We start from the raw sequence: 17,150 nt of genomic DNA, 5'->3' as shown, positions 1-17,150 counted from the left end.
CCTCACTGCTGCCCCTAAGTCTGTAGGCAGAGTTGGTCCTGGGGAGCTGGCAGCAGTTTAGAACTCCTGGGTCCAGGAGCTGTTGAAACCACAATAGAACAAGAGGCATTCAGCAAAATCAGTGTTAAGATGGGAATTACATGCTAATACTGTTTTCTGATGAAGACACACCTGTAGGGGAACAGATTCTCTGGTGGTGGTAACAGACATTTTAATGCTACTTCTATTATCTGTATGCTTTTAAATAATGTTGTTCTACAATGGTTGTTTTAAAAGATTTTTGCAGGTAAGAAAAAAAGAAACTAAAATCCCTCCTAATGCCACTCAGATAAACGCTTACAGAGTCCCCTCACAGACCTTTGCTTTTGGCATGGATTTAAATGTTTAGAGAAAAAGAGATAGCTCAGCAGACCGTGTTTTGTAGCCTCCTTTGTTTATGTAACAAATTATAGACATACACATATTAGGTCAGGGTACAAGTGTGACATCTCTGGAAAGCAGAAGTAGGACACATGTCACCTCCTGGGTAGCCATGTGTTCCCAGGGCACAAGGTTAATGCTGCATGCACAAGCACCATGTATCAGTGCTGCAGGCCCCAGCCAGGCAGGTGGTTTGTGGAAGAGTACAGCAGCCCCTCAAGCCCCCATAAGGAGAGCAGAGCGCTCACTCCCACTCATCTCGTGCCATTCACCAGGAGTTAAGGGAACCTGGCCTCTTGACAGTCATGCTCAGCCCTAATCCCTTGCTTACTCACGCCAGGGAGTGGGTGCTTCTATTTGAGAAGGCAGTACAGCACAAGGTGGACCACATGGGTGGTCTTGTTGGCACTCTTTCCCAGTTTCTTTGTTAACTGCCCCAAGTCTCCCCAGATATGCTGCTGCAGGAATCCTTTTGGGCCACCCACTAGAGGCTTGATGATATTTATCGCAGTTTGTGGGGAAAAGGAAACAAGATGTGCAGTGGAATCTGTGTGTAGAAGACCTAGTGAGAGGCCATGGGAGTGAAGCACCAGCACGGGGGAAAGTGTGGTTTCTAGCTGAGGTCTGGGTGCTCTCAGCATAATGCAGGCAGCATAAAAAGGGAGGCAGGTGAGTGGAGCCAGCGACTGCTGGCTCTGAAGTAATCTGGGTGCAGCAGGGAATGCTTCCCTGCACCTTCTGAAGCCACCACAAGGGCCCAGGTGACAGGGTCTTGCTGCCTCCCCATGCCCGGTGTGGTCAAGGACAGAGTTGTATACTCAGAGTAAACTTTATGATCTGAATGTTACACCTTGTATACATTTGTTAAGATGTCATATTGTAACAAATGTGTAATTGCTTTTTTTAAAATCAGGTAAAACATATTTTAAAAACTTTAAAAACAAAGAGGATTTTTCAGAATCTGATGAGTAGTTTCCCCATTGCATCATATGTCCAAAGGGGGAAAAGTAGGATCTATAACTTTTGAATTACCCTGAGGACAAGGTAACATCCCTAGGTTGCTAGAACTTTGTAGACAAAAGGAATGACTGCAAACACAGCAGGTTCTTCCTACTGTAACATAAAAGAGTCTAGCACTAGTGTCTTATACATCCGGATTTTGGGTGGCTCCCAAAACATAACCAAATGAGTGAGTAGCTGGATGAGAATGAAGATGACTGGGGTCAGCTCTGGGTCAGATACCATTAGGACATCTCATGTGGGTGGCCTAGCACATGGCCAGTCTTGGTTCTGTCCGTGCTGGCTTTGGAAAGGTTGAAAAAATCCAGGGTGAAGACTGGAGATGTCTGTTTCTTCTCAGCTCCAGGGGCCTCATATCTTAATGATTAGGTTACCAGTTTTTTTTTCTCCTGTTTTTGGTATGGGGGATTTAATCCAGGAGCTCAACCACTGAGCCACATTCCCAGTCCCCACTTTTTATTTTTATTTATTTATTTAGTTTTAATTTGAGACACTCTAAGTTGCTGAGTCTGGCTTTGAACTTGTGATCCTCTTGCCTCAGCCTCTGAAGCCAGTGGGATTAGAGGTATGAACCTTATTGCTAGGTTTCCAGTTTTAAAGAAAACACAAAAAGTACTGGTTATCCCAAGCCTAGACCACCTGCCCCCAAGTCCTTCTCTTCAGACCCACAGTGCTGGCTGGCCAAACCCTGCAACATTCCCAGTGTTATGTGGCTGCAGTGGGCCAAGGACACCTGTACACTCCAAGTATACTTTATGATCTTAATATTACAACTCACTAATATGGCCATTAGTTCAGGGTATCAGGATGGAAGTCAACACATTTCTCAGGACAGTGAGTTTGGAGCATTTTTACATCTATGAGGGGGTTGTCCACATTATTCTCAATTTTCCCAAACAAAAACTGAGATACACAGTCCGGCAAAAATTTTTCAGATTCAGGGACATTGATGGTTTATGGAGATAACAGGCTAGACTATTTTAAGCTTTGTAACAGAAGGCCCAGATACATGGTGACAGTAGAAGGTCCTGCCTATCACATTAAGGGATCACTGACAGCCACACTCATCTCAGGATCAAGCATGGGATTATGAGATCAGATTTTTATGTCTGTTTATTTTATTTGTTCAGTTCTGGGAATTGAGTTGGGGCCTCACATGTGCTAAGAAAGTGCCCTACCTCTGAGATAAGCCCCCAAGTCTTTTCTATTTTTACTTTGAGACAGGGTCTCACAAAGTTTCCAAGGATGGCTTCAAACTTTCCATCATCCTGACTCCCAAGTACTTGGGATTATAGGCATGTACTGTGCCTCACTAGAGGTCAGATTCTTAACTGGCTTTTGAATCTGGTTCAGTGGACCTTCTGTATCTGAAGTTCTGCACCTGTGGATTCAACCAACTGTGGATAAAAACTATTCAGAAATAACTGAATTTATTCTGAATAGCAGCATTTTTCCTTGTTGCTATTTCCTAAAAAATATGTTAAGTGAGTATTAAATAGCATTCACTTTGTATGAGATAATAAGAAATCTATCTATCTATATATCTATATATCTGTATATCTATATCTCTATATCTCTATATCTATATCTATATCTATATCTATCTATCTATCTATATATATATATACACACACACATATATATATTAAAGTGTACAGGAGGCTGGGTGCAATGTTACACACCTGTAATCCCAGTGCCTTGGGAGGCTGAGGCAGGTAATATGATCAAAATATCAAATCCAGCCTCAGCAACTTAGGAAGACCCTAAGCAACTTAGTGAGACCCTGTCTCTAAATAAAATACAAAAATGGGCTGGGAATGTGGCTCAGTGGTTAAAACCCCAAGGGTCAATCTCCATTACCTAAATAAATAAATAAATAAAACTCTACAGGAGGATATTTGTAGATCACAAACCAGTACTGTGTCACAACATATAAAGGAACTGAACATTTAAATCTTAATATCTGTGGAGGGCTGTATCCTAGAAACAGTCCCTGAAGATATGGATGGATGGATATACTTGATAAGACTGATTACATGTATCTATTATTTTTCTAAAAAAAAATTAAAATTAAAAAAAAAAAAAACATGGGCTGAGGCTGGGGCTTGGGCTCACCAGTAGAGCCCTCACCTAGAACATGTCAGGTGCTCGGTTCAATCCTCAGCACCACCTAAAAATAAATAAATAAGATAGGGTATTGTGCCCAAATACAACTGAAAAAAAATTTTAAAAAAATAAAACAAAATAATAGGAATGGGGTGCAACACAATGGCAGAACACTGGCCTAGCATGTGTGAGGCCCTGGGTTTTATTCCCAGCATCACAAAAACAAAACAAAGCAAAAATAAATAAATAAATAAAATAAATAAATAAAGCTTCAGTGCCACATGACAACAGGTGTGTTTGATGTGCATCCCCAACATGATGCAAGACCAGATGTATAGCAGTGATGTTAGTCATCCTATAGTTGGTATGATTCATCTGCTGGAATTGATAGCCCAGAGCCTCAGGCTCCAAGCCAGGGAAGCTTAGCCCACATACCTAATGTTTTGGAAGCCTGTGTGAGGTCTGTGGTTGCTACCTCCAATTACAGCACTATAGTCAACACAGGTACCCAGGTCCGTTGGCATGCCACACTGGGACAAAGAGGGGACCTACAGTCAGCACTGCAGCTAGCATTGCTGCATAGGCAGAAGCCACGGTGCATAAGAGGTGGTATGTGCCACAGACTTTATCTGGTTCATGCATGTGTCATGGAGCAGAAGAAGCCCTGGAGAGAGGGTGGGCACTTAACCAAGTGCACTATCCATGACCAAAGATGGCTTTATTTTCCCCAAATAAAGTTTTTTACTCCAAAGTAGAGTGACAAGTGAGTACAGCCCCATCTTCCTTTCTCACATTTACTTTCTTCTCCATCCCTGTGTCTAGCATGCCAGCCTCTACAGCTTTGTATCTAACACCAGGAATGATGGTGTTAATAGTTTCCAAACAGACCTCCTCATATCCACTGGACAAAAAAGAAAAAAAAAAAACAATTGTAAGATTTAGTACTACCAATGGGCCCAGGTTTCTAAGTCAAATGACCCCCAACTGCATCCTGTGAATCACAGCATCAGCAGACTCCTTCAGCTGAAGGCTTTCAGACCATAGAACTCAGAGCTAAGAAGGATCCTGGAATTTCTTCCTATCTCACTTTATGGAAAAGGAAGTGAGTGGGATTCAGGAAGGTGAAGTCACATCAGGGCTCCATCTTCTCTTCACTTTATGGAGCAATTCACTTTAGTCCAGCAGCATGTTGCTCACCAAATTCAGGTGTTATGAGCAGCTTAAGAAATGCCCTGGAGTCCCACATGAGCTGCATCTGTTTGTTCCTCTGGGCTCATCACCCAGACTCTTTTCTGTCCTCTCCTATCCTCTGGTATCTAGCCCATATTCCTCTATGGCTAGTGATCAAGCTGAGAGTTTTTGTGGCTGAGAGCTTTACTGCAGGGTCAGAAAGGGAGGTGGAGCTCCCAGCCACCAGCACCATGGCATCCCAGGAAACTTGGGCAGTGCCTGCAGACATTCTTAGGCATCACAATGGGCTGGGGTGGTGCTGCTACTGGCACCCTGTGAGCTGATGTCAGGCATGCTGCTAAAAATCCTCAATGAACAGACAGACCTGCAAAAAAATCATTTCTACAGTGCCATTTAGATACTCAGTTGGAACACCCTGAGCAGCCCTCAGAATGTACTTCTGTCTCCCGTATGAATGAGACCCTTATTCCCAAGGCCCTCTCTCCCACCAGATGGGAATGCACATTTTGAGCCTCCCCAAACATCAAGACTCACCTCTCTTACAGAACATGGATGAACATTGTGACAAACTATTCAAAGAAGAACAGAACGCATGTTAGTTAAAGAGTTTCCACCAAATGACCTATGTGGGAATGGAAATTGCTGCCCTCCTCTCTGGTCCTCAGCTCACATACATCCTCAGCACCTCACCAGAAGCCTCAAGCCATGCCATAAGCTAAATTACTTAACATGTTTCTAGAGCTAACTGAACACATGTCACCAGTGAAAAGTGTCTGAATTTGGCTTTACACAGCAAACAGTAATTAGATTCCAGACACACACCAGGGATAACTTGGTAGCAGAAGGAATAGTGTTTTATATCTTTCTTGGATTTTTACTTTTTTTTTCTATTTTGGCAAGAGCACATTTCAGAACAACTTGAAAAACTGGTTTTAGGATATTATTTACTCAAGGTAACAGCACAACTCATGGGTTATATGGCTGTCTCCGAGGTTTAGACTATAGAAAGTTCTCTTAGGGTCCAAAAATCCCTAAATTATGACTGGTCTTTCAATGAGCCTCAACATGGTCCCCAGTGGCATATTCTGCAGACCAATAGTGCAGCCCATAGGATTTTGTTCCATGACTACACAGGGAAATGATTTTGTCATTTAGCTAGCAAGTATGTGGCCCATGAGCCATCTGGCTCTGCCAACTGCCAAAGGCAGGAAGAGACAAACATCACCAAGTGGCTTGTGACTTTGTGTGTGACATATAAGGGCAAATCAATATCTTTGAAACTTCTTTCTTTTCCACATGAAAAAGAAGCATCTGTTAATTTTACTGAATAAAGCTGCATTCTGTCAGTTTTCAGAAACTCTGCCATTGCCTAAACCATATGGTTCAGATGATTTTCAGAAGAAAGCAACAAAGAGGCAGCCAGCTTACTTCTATGCAGTTGATGAAGAGCATGTAGAGTTTGGTCTTATCTTTAATGATGAACACCTTCTTCTCTAACAGGGTCAAGTAGGCCTGGATGTAATATTTCACTGCATGGAAGCTGTGGAAAGAGAAATATTATTCCTGGTTATATCAGGATGGCAGAATCACCCTACACACACACACACACAAAAAAAAAAATCCATTAACCAATCATCTGCCCATATATTTCTCTGTGTGTATAAAGGTATAATACAAACATATGTAGGTATATAGATTTAACACTTTTCATTAAAAATATGTTTGCACTGTCTTGGAGGAATGTGAAATTCCATATTGCAGACCAGCTGTTCCCAAATATATTGGTTTCAGGCCCTATTACAGGCTTGAAACTTATTGAGAACTGTAGAGACTTTTTGTTTACGTGGGTCAAATCTACACAAGCCAGAAAACAAAGACAAATGCTGAACAATTCCACTTATGTGAGGTATCTGTGGCAGTCAGAGTTACAGACAGAAAGTAGAGTGGAGGTCTCCCAGGGCTGGGGAGGGGCTGGGCAGCCCGTGTTAGGTGGGGAAGGTGAGGACACTCTGGAGCAGGATCTGGTGGTGGTGCAACACCCAGTGTTTAATGCCAACAACTACACATTTAAAAGTGGTTACACAGTGCATTTTGTGTTATGTATATTTTAGCACACTTTTAACAAAGCAGCAGTAGACCAGTGGTGGGGTGCTGGTTGGGGACTTAGGGATAGGACAGAAGCAAAAGCCAGTTCCCTGTGACCTGTGGAAAAACATGCATGACAGATATGAGCCACAAGAATTAGCCTTCCTAGCATCTTTCACTGTAGCTTCCCTACCTGCTTAACACCTCTGGTTTCCATGTCTAACCCTCCTGTCAGACCTGACAAGAAGACTTGAATACCCATAATGTACTGACTACTTTCATCTTTTACCGATATCCATGGAGTGTAGGCTAACTGTAGAAGGCAGCTCTGAAGTGGCAGCCTGCAGGAGGTAAGACTTGAGGCCCCTGGCATCCCCTGAAGTTTCACTTAAGCTACCAACCACAGGAGGGGAGCATCAAAGATCAATGTAGGGCAGCAACCTTCCCAGGCATCACATAGCCAATGAATGGCCCTGGGGCTTCCCTGGAGCTGGAAGGGGCACACAGAACAGAGACCAGTGTACATCACAGGCTTCAAGCCTGGAAACTAAGTGGGTAGCATCTGTGGCTGTGGTTACTTGCACAGCGATCTGATTAAGAGGAAATGAACCAGAAATCTGTGAAATTTTTGAGGTCATTAGATTCAGGAAAAAGTCTCCCACCACCTACAAATATGCCCATGCCAGCTTGCAGGGCCAGAAAACCCATCTCTCAGCTAGCAAGCTACTTGACCACTGGCGACCACACTGGACCTGGCTGAGTGGCCAGTGTATCCCCAGAGGCCTGATGATCCTGGATGGGACAGAAAAGACTTGGAGAGAGCTGTGTCCAGGCCATATGGGAAGATGGTCCAGGATGCCTGTGGCCATAGGGACAGACACAAACTCCTTTCCACCGTGTTTTCTCTACTTTTCCTTAAAGAACCTCTGTAACAGCAGTTCACTTCATGCTTTGAACATAGCTTTGCTGCCCTAAAGCAGACCTGTGTTTCGCTCCTCCCTGATCTCCCTAATCTCTCCTTCCTAATCTCTGGGAAAATAGGATTCCCCTGAATTGCCTCTTTAAAAAACCCTCTGTTCCCCTTGAAATGGGAATCACAGCCTCTGGGACAGAGTCCCTTGTGTTTCTCCTTTCCCAGCAAAGCAAAAAACTTCTTTTTCCTTTTTCTAAAACAACAACAACACAACCCCTCTTAAGTTCCATGGCACATAAGCACACTCTGTGAAAGTTTTCCCACTGCCTTCCAACTAGATGAGACCAAGGGACTTAGTCTAGGGAAATAAAATATGAGCTGGGTTGTGGTGTGTGTGTGTGTGTGTGTGTGTGTGTGTGTGTGTGTGTTGGAGCTATGTTCTTTTTTTTTTTTGTACTGGGAACTGAACTCAGGGGCACTCAACCACTAAACCTAATCCCCAGTCCTACTTTGTATTTTATTTAGTTACAGGGTCTCACTGAGTTGCTCAGGGATTTGCTGTTGTTGAGGCTGATTTTACATTTGCAATCCTTGTGCCTCAGCATCTCAAGCTACTGGGATTACAGGCATGTGCCACCAGCCTGGGATGTGTTCTTAAAGGTATTGTGAGCAGGGCCTGAGGTGAGGCTCAATGGCAGAGTGCCAGCCAAGCATGTGTGAGGCCCTGGGGTCCATCCCTGGCACTGCCACCCCCTTCTTTTGCTCCCTAGCGTTGACAGCAGGGATAGATTTTGAAGACAAGTAGCTAGAAGGTGGTTGTTAAAAAGGACAGAAGGTCATTTGAGAAGAAGTGTGGGTACCAGGCACCTGGGAGCTGTGAGCAAGCCCTGGCCTGTATAGACCATCCTGCACAAGACCTCTGATATTCTAGTCAAGTTTGGATACACTGGCATCTGGTATCTATGCTAATCTCTATCTGGTGTGTCTGCCTGCATTTCAAAGGCTGCACACCTGTCTACAGTGGCCTTTCTCAGATACCCTGACAGTGGGCACTTTGAAGGCCAATGGCCTTCTACCCATGGGATGTGCTTATGTTATAGTCACCATAGCCCAAGATCACAGGGTAAAATAGGTGGGAATTGTGTTGTGCTGAGTGGCTATTTTTGCTGGACAGTCTGGCCACAGAGATAGTGGCTTTCTCTGAGGGGACTAGTAGCACTGTCATCAGCTTTATCTGGTGTTGAGGGCAGAGGCTCAGTGGTTTTCTGTTCCTGTGGTCCCACTATAGCATGTATTTTGAAGTCCCCAGCTTCAATAGCACTCTCCTGCATCACTGCCATCCTGCCTAGGGTGAAGGTGACTTTACCTCTGAGGGCTAGGCTGCTGGCTAGTTCTAGGTCATCCTGGAGGTAGGTGAAGCCCACTCCTCCAGCCCTTGAAAAGCATCCATAAGCAAGTTTCCTGCAGAAGTTCTGTTGTGTACAGTCATTACTATCCCTAAGTGACATTCCCTGACTTAGCAATCAGGGATGGCCAACTCTTAAACAACTGAGCTTATCCTTGCTATGGCTGGCCAATGAGTCACATTCCCCTGTGTGACTCTGTGAAAGCCCAGCACTGACCTGCAGGTGAGGGTGGAGTGGGCTCCTGGACTCTGTGATCCAGTGCTTACCTTGTCTAGTGAGAAGATGTACTTGGTCACCAGCTGGCACAGCTCAAAAATCTGGCTCTTGGTCCACAGGAACATGTGCTCCAAAAAGAATGCAATAGAGAAAACCCAATTCTACTGATTCTGTCAAAAGAGTGTGTCAGAAACTTAACCTTGACAGGGGAGTCTGAGACAGGAGGAGGGGATGAAGAGGGCATGTGCAAGGCAGCATGGGAAGGTGAGGTGACAGAAGGAGTTAACCACTAGCTCTGCCCTCGGCACTCCCCCAGCTCTCCATGCAGGTAGGACTCAGGGTCTCACTTTGCTACCTCAGCATGCACTGCCGCTGTGCCCACTCTGCCACTGTGCCCACTCTCACATTCCTGCACACAGTGAGTCCCTCTTGACTCTCATAGCCCAGGATGGGTTGGGACCCTCCCCAATCCTGAAGGCCTACTTGCTCTGATCACCCCCATCATTTCTAGTGGCTCCCTGCCAACTCAGTGATTCTCATGGTGCTGCCTGCCTTTCTGTGGCCCTGGGGCACCATGGTCTCCCTGCATGTGGTTTTACTCTTTCTCCCACATCTAATGAGATGCCTGGCATTTGACAGTGTTCATCAAGTGCAGAGTGAGTGCACAAACAGCCCGAACCATGGCAGGAGCACCTGCTTGTCCTGCTGCCAGGGGTGCCACGACCCATCGTCCACTGATGAGCACAAGCCGAGCATGCCAGGAAGAGCCAGGCTCTGGATCTCACCTGACCTTTGCAGTGACAGCTCTGACTGTGCTCCTGCTATCTTGCAAGTACCCATCTGAGCATAGGAGCTCCAGCGGTATAGAAAGCTTCTTAACCAGCTGCAGCCAGGCCTAGGGACTTGGCTTCAGGATTTCTCTTATCAGCATTTCAGCACAGGCCATTGCATCCAACACATCTAGTATCTGGGAAGGGGAGGGTGAATTCCATAGGTTCTCTGTCCTTCCACCCACCCTCTTCATTGGATATGGCTCCCTTAGGCCAGAGGTCCTGGTAGAGGCATTGTGTTCTTGTATTCCAGTCTTGTAACCTGCTCCTTTGGGTCTTTGGATACAGGAAACACTAGACAGCTGTTACTAATACCTCTGGGCTATGCTGGCTCCCAACCCCCTGAAGGGTCTCTCCTCTGGGGGCAGACCAGGGCCTGGGTATCCCGAGGGACTGTACCATCTCACAGCCAGCCATGTCATGCTTCTGTAAAGCTTCAGTGAGGCTCTGCAGAAACTGCGGGTGGATGGTCAAGATTCTGAAGAAGTTATGCAGCTGGTCCTGAAATGCTGATAGGCCAGGTGCACCCATGGCAAGCAGAGCCCATCCTCAGGCCTCCCTGAGGCTGCTTGCAGCTCAGACACAGGACCACAGGGCCCTCTGCAGAAACTGGGGTTTTCAAGGGTTTTCAGTATGTATTTTTGAATCATAAAGAGATTTTTTCCTGTGGGAATTCAGAACTATTCAAAAACTACACACAAAAAATTACAAATTAGGGGCAGGGTGCTGGGCGCTCGGCTGCTGCCAGGCTCCAGATCCACATGCCCAGTCCGGAGCCTTCAGTCCGGGTTTTGGCGTGACCCCTCCTCCCTCTGGCTCCCTGCGCTCTCCCCTTTTAATCATGCTCCTCTGTCTGTGTGTGAGTGCAGGCAGGTTGACAATGATTTCCTCAGTGATTACATACAAAGTGAGTCCCTGCCGGTTAGGGCCCCCTCTGGAGCCATCCTGATGGCTTTGGGGGCCTTGCTTCCATTTTTCATTATTATGTGGACTACCGGAGGGACAGCACAGTCCAGGTCCTTGCAGGATGTCTCTCTGCAAGCAAGCGAAACCAAGATCCCTCAAAGACCCAAACTGTAAACTTGAAGACAAGACTGAAGACGGAGATGCAATAGATTGTAAGAAGAGGCCAGAAGACAGAAGACAGGGAGGACAACTGTGACAGTTGCTCCAGGTGTTTGAATCACTGAGCTATATCACAGAACACAAGATAAATCAATGTCAGCTGACAGATGGAGTAGATGTTGAAGTTGATCCCACGTGCTCTTGGCCAGCTTCCTCACCTTCTAACCAGGACCAGAATTCCCCTAGTCATGGAAAAGGTTGCGATTTTAGAGAGAAAGAAGGTGGCCCTGGACTGCCATACCCATGTCAGTTCTGTGACATGTCATTTAGCCACCTCAGCTACCTAAAGCACCATGAGCAGAGTCACAGTGACAAACTTCCTTTCAAATGCACCTATTGCAGTCAGCTGTTCAAACACAAGCGGAGCCAAGCCTGCCATATAAAGCTCCACACCCGTGACAAGAAGTGCCACTGCAGTGAATGTGATGCTGCGTTCTCCAGGAGTGATCACTTGAAGATCCACTTAAAGACTCACATGTCCAACAAGGCATATAAATGTGCCATTTGCCACCGAGGGTTCCTGTCCTCTAGCTCCTTACACAGACACATGCAGGTTCATGAGAGGAACAAGGAAGGTTCCCAGTCTGGTTCCAGGATAGAGGACTGGAAGATGAAGGACACTCAGAAGTGCAGTCAGTGTGAGGAAGGCTTTGACTTCCCGGAAGACCTCCAGAAGCACATTGTAGAGTGCCACTCCAAATGCTCCCCAAACGAGAATCGAGCTGCCCTGCAGTGCGTCTACTGCCACAAGCTCTTTGTGGAGGAGACCTCCCTCATGTACCACATGGAGCAAGTGCAGAGTGGGAGAAGAAGAACTCTTGCAGCATTTGTTCTGAGAGTTTCCACACAGTTGAGGAACTGTACAGCCACATGGACAGTCGTCAGCAACCGGAGTCCTGCAAACACAGCAACAGCCCTTTCCTGGTCACAGTAGGCTACACCTCCGTGTCCAGACCGACTCCAGATTCCAACCTCTCAGTGGACAGTTCAACCATGGTGGAGGCTGCCCCACCAATCCCAAAGAGTCGAGGGAGGAAGAGGGCTGCTCAGCAAACCCTTGACATGACCGTCCCCCCGAGAAAACAAGCAAAAGTTACCTACAGCTGTATTTACTGCAACAAGCAGTTATTCTCGAGTCTTGCAGTTCTGCAGATTCACCTAAAAACTATGCAGGCCCATATTTGTCAGTACTGCTTGGAGGTGTTACCCTCAATTTATAACCTAAATGAACATCTTAAGTAAGTGCACGAAGCTCAGGACCCAGACCTGATTGTTTCTGCCATGCCTGCCATAGTTAACCAGTGCAACTTCTGTTCTGAAGTTGTCAACGACCTCAACACCCTTCAGGAGCATGTTCTCACAGATTTGCAAACCCTGCAGCTAAAAATAATAATGCATTCTTTTGTCCTCATTGCTATATGGGGTTTCTCACTGACTCTTCCCTTGAAGAGCATATAAAACAGGTTCATTGTGACCTCAGTGGCTCTTGGTTTGGGTCCCCAGTGCTTGGGACTCCAAAAGAACCAGTAGTGGAAGTGTATTCCTGTTCCTATTGCACAAATTCGCCAATATTCAACAGTGTTCTTAAGCTGAACAAGCATATCAAAAGAATCATACAAACATTCCCTTGGCCCTGAATTATATTCACAATGGGAAAAAAAATCCCGATCCTTGAGTCTCCTATCTCCTGTGGCCACAGAGAAGACATCTCTTAAGATGATGCAGGCAGTAGGGTGTGCACCTGCGCATCCTGCAGGATAATATATCAGTAATCAGTGCGGTGCTAAGTACAAATCCCTAGACAGCTTTCAGACTCAATTAAAAACTCATCTTGACACTGTGCTGCCGAAACTGACCTGTCCTCAGTGCAACAAGGAATTCCTCAACCAAGAGTCCTTGCTGAAGCTTGTGAACATTCACTTTATGATCACCTCAACCTACTACGTCCGTGAGAGTTGCGACAAGCAGTTCACGTCAGTGGATGGCCTTCAGAAACACCTGTTGGACATGCACACTTTTGTCTTCTTCTGCTGCACCCTCTTCCAAGAAGTTTTTGACTCCAAAGTCTCCATTCAGCTGCACTTGGCTGTGAAGCACAGTAATGAAAAGAAGTTCTACCAGTGCACATCCTGCAACTGGGACTTCCACAACGAGACTGACCTGCAGCTCCACGTGAAACACAACCACCTGGAAAACCAAGGCAAGGTGCACAAGTGCATCTTCTGTGGCGAGTCCTTTGGCACTGAGGTGGAGCTTCAGTGCCACATCACAACTCACAGTAAAAAGTACAACTGCAAGTTCTGCAGCAAAGCCTACAATGCCATCATTCTGCTAGAGAAACATTTGCGAGAGAAGCACTGTGGGTTTGAAACCAGGATGCCCAAATGCAGCACAAATGGAGCCTCTGAGCAGGTGCAGAAAGAAGAAGTGGAGCTGCAGAACCTGCTGACCAACAGCCAGAAGTACCACAACAGTCACAATGGGAGTGAGGAAAATGTGGACAACTCTGAGCCTATGTAGGGGTGTGACATCTGTGGGGCGGTGTACACTATGAAAACTCTGCTGCAGAATCACCAGCTCTGGGACCACTATATCAGACCTGGAGAAAGTGCCATTGTGAAGAAGAAAGCTGAGCTCATTAAAGGGAATTAAAAGGGCAATGTGTGTTCTCGAACCTTCTTCTCTGAAAATGGCCTGCGTGAACATATGTAGACCCATCTAGACCTGGTCAAACACTACATGTGCCCAATTTGCAGAGAACATTTTTCCTACCTTTTTATTCTTACAGAACTCAAAGTCACGCACAGTAAGAGCCTTGATTCTGGAAACTGCCGGATTTGCAAGATGCCTCTCCAGAGTGAAGAGGAGTTCTTGGAACATTGCCAAATGCACCCTGACCTGAGAAATTCTCTGATGGGATTTTGCTGCGTAGTGTGCATGCAGACTGTGACCTCCACCTTGGAACTCAAAATCCATGGGACATTCCACATGCAAAAGACAGGGAATGGGTCCACAGTCCAGACCACCGGGTGTGGTCAGCATGTCCAAAAACTGTACAAGTGTGCATCTTGCCTCGAAGAATTCTGTTCCAAGCAAGATCTGGTTAAACTTGACATCAATGGCCTGCCATATGGTCTGTGTGTTGGCTGTGTGAATCTCAGTAAGAGCAGTAGCCCAGGCATCAGCCTCCTGCCCAGCACGAATAGACCAGGTTTGGGCCAGAATGAGAATTTGAGTGCCATTGAGGGCAAAGGCAAGGCAGGGGGACTGAAGATTAACTGCTCCAGCTGCAATGTGAAGTTTGAGTCTGAAAATGAACTCTGGAACCACATCCAAACCATGCACCGAGAGCTCATGCCAGATAGCAATAGCTCACAGTTGAAAACACCACAAGTGTGGCCCATGTCCAGAATCAGTCCCTCCCAGTCCGATGAGAAGAAGACCTATCAGTGCATCAAGTGTCAGATGGTTTTCTACAATGAATGGGATATACAGGTTCATGTTGCAAATCACATGATTGATGAAGGACTGAACCATGAGTGCAAACTCTGCAGCCAGACCTTCGACTCTCCTGCCAAACTCCAGTGCCACCTGATAGAGCACAGCATTGAAGGAATGGGAGGCACCTTCAAGTGTTCTGTCTGATTTACAGTGTTTGTTCAAGCAAACAAGTTACAGGAGCATATTTTCTCTTCCCATGGACAAGAAGACAAGATCTATGACTGTACACAATGTCCACAGAATTTTTTCTTCCAAACAGAGCTGCAGCTAAGTGTCACCCAGAAAATGCTTTGAGATGTCAGCCCAAGCCCATGCAAACTGTTAAACGTCAAAAGAAAATGCATCAGTGACTATAATCACACGCTGACCCAACACAGCAGTTAGTGCAAGTACAATCTCTCAAGGAGAATTACTTTTGTGGCACAAAAAGGGACATGTTTTACTCTTTGCACGAAACTTTCATTGTTAATGTATATTATTCAGAACATTGCATTGTAACATTAAACTTTTATTATCAAAACTGTTGGGTGTTCATGTGTTTGAACTTTTGAGCACTGAATAGACTCCTTGTATATATAAAGTGTTGTCCATGTATTATGTTGTCTGATACTAAAATGGTCTTATAAAAGCAAGTGGACTTGGGCCCTATTCAGGCAAGATTTTTTTAAAAAAAGTGAACAAGATGGCTTAAGAGAAAGTGTTTTTGAGGAAGACAGGTTAAAAATAACTGTTACACATGGGACTATGGTTTGACTTCCTTTTATGTACACTTAAGCCTAGAATTTCTCTTTTGCTATATCAACAGTTAAAATCCAAGTCTATTTTTTTTTATTGCTGAAGATTCTTGCAAACCATGAAGAGATGTTCTCACAGAACAATATCCCAAGCTGGATACAGCCCGTATATATATTTGTAAGCCTTGCGATGTTACAGGTAGCATCACTACATATGCAATAGTTGTTATGTAGACTGTCAAAAGAATTTTTTTCCTTGATACATTTGAAGCTTTGAGTGTTCAAGATTTTCCTTAATCATTCTCACAGCCAAATTCTTAAATCAGCTGAACTATCCTGTATGTTACTGTTATTAATGTTTACTCTGCAGTCTGAACCTGGAGATTACTGGAATTGTTTTCCAAGAGGAAATAAATTTAGATTACCATTAAAAAATTACAAATTAGACTTCCTATCTCCAAACTGCTTTTCAGTTAAGCCTCTAGACATTTTCCTAGGCATGCCTTTCCTCAGAATCATTCTCAAATCAAGATCACTGTGTTCCTGATTTTTTCCACTCAAGATTAGATTATGAATATTCCTTTATCACTCAAAAAAATTATCTGTGAAAATATTGTTTTCAATGGTTGCAAACAACCATTTTAAAATAGTCATTCTTCATTTATTTGGACACTTAAATTGTTTCTATTTCTTTGTGATCAGAAACAAAGCTGGAAAGCTTTGCGGTGAGCATCTGCCCAGCACTCACAGTATGGTCAGCAGCTATGGGGGCAGGCTCTTCAACCAACCTGCCATGTGACCACTGCTCAACACCTGCCCAGGAGGCCTATGAGCCTGCCCTTTTTTTCGCAAACTTGGTTTTGCCAGATGAGCAGATAAAAGTCGCATTGGAAGACTGTTTATATTCTCTTGACTTACTGGGGGCACTGAGCATGTGAGCAAAGTTTTCTAGATGCCCACACAATTATGCCCTATGTAGCTGGCTTATAATTTCTATCCACTTTTAAACTCAGGGTAAATTCTGCTCTTTTCTAAAAACACTTTTCTAACCTTCCATTATGCTAGCTAGAGTATGTTCTCACACATCTGTCACCTTCTTTTTCTGTGCTATCTTTGACTACTGGACAGCTGAGTTTCCATCTTGGGCTGGGCTGCAGCTCTATTGACAATACTAGCCTAGGGTGCCTGAGACTCTTGGTTTTCTCCTCAGATTCAGAAATAACAAGTATCAACCTTTCCACTGAATTTCATTTATTATTCTTACCTTAAGAGGTCAGTTACATATTTACCTTATTGTTGTCAAGAGAAAATCAACAATTTAGAAGGTGCTACAAGGAACATGGAGAGCTTCTCAAGATGTAGAAATGTCCCATTCAAGGAGGTCTTGGGGAGTAAAGAGGATTGGCCCTGTGTTCTAAGCAGCTTGGAGGATGTTCTCAGCCTAGTGTCATTTGTGGCCTCATTCTGTTCCCCACAGCAGCACCAGCTCTTGAAACCTGAGTTCCCATGTTTGTCCCCAATCCATACTGTGGTGCAATTTCCACATTTGACCTCGAGTGGATACCTTATTTCAGCATCTCCCAGGTGGACACTTTCATGGTCA

General features: G+C 45.0%; 1 pseudogene; it reads left to right on the top strand.

Annotated features, from left to right (window-relative positions):
- The first annotated feature begins 11,214 nt into the window (after positions 1-11,214).
- Positions 11,215-15,197, top strand: LOC143380552 (zinc finger protein 521-like; annotated as a pseudogene).
- The last annotated feature ends 1,953 nt before the right edge of the window (positions 15,198-17,150 follow it).

Source organism: Callospermophilus lateralis, chromosome 14 (genome assembly GCF_048772815.1).
Source record: "Callospermophilus lateralis isolate mCalLat2 chromosome 14, mCalLat2.hap1, whole genome shotgun sequence".
Taxonomy (NCBI): domain Eukaryota; kingdom Metazoa; phylum Chordata; class Mammalia; order Rodentia; family Sciuridae; genus Callospermophilus; species Callospermophilus lateralis.
The sequence above is the reverse complement of the archived record's forward strand: the minus strand, read 5'-3'. Positions and strand labels throughout refer to the sequence as shown.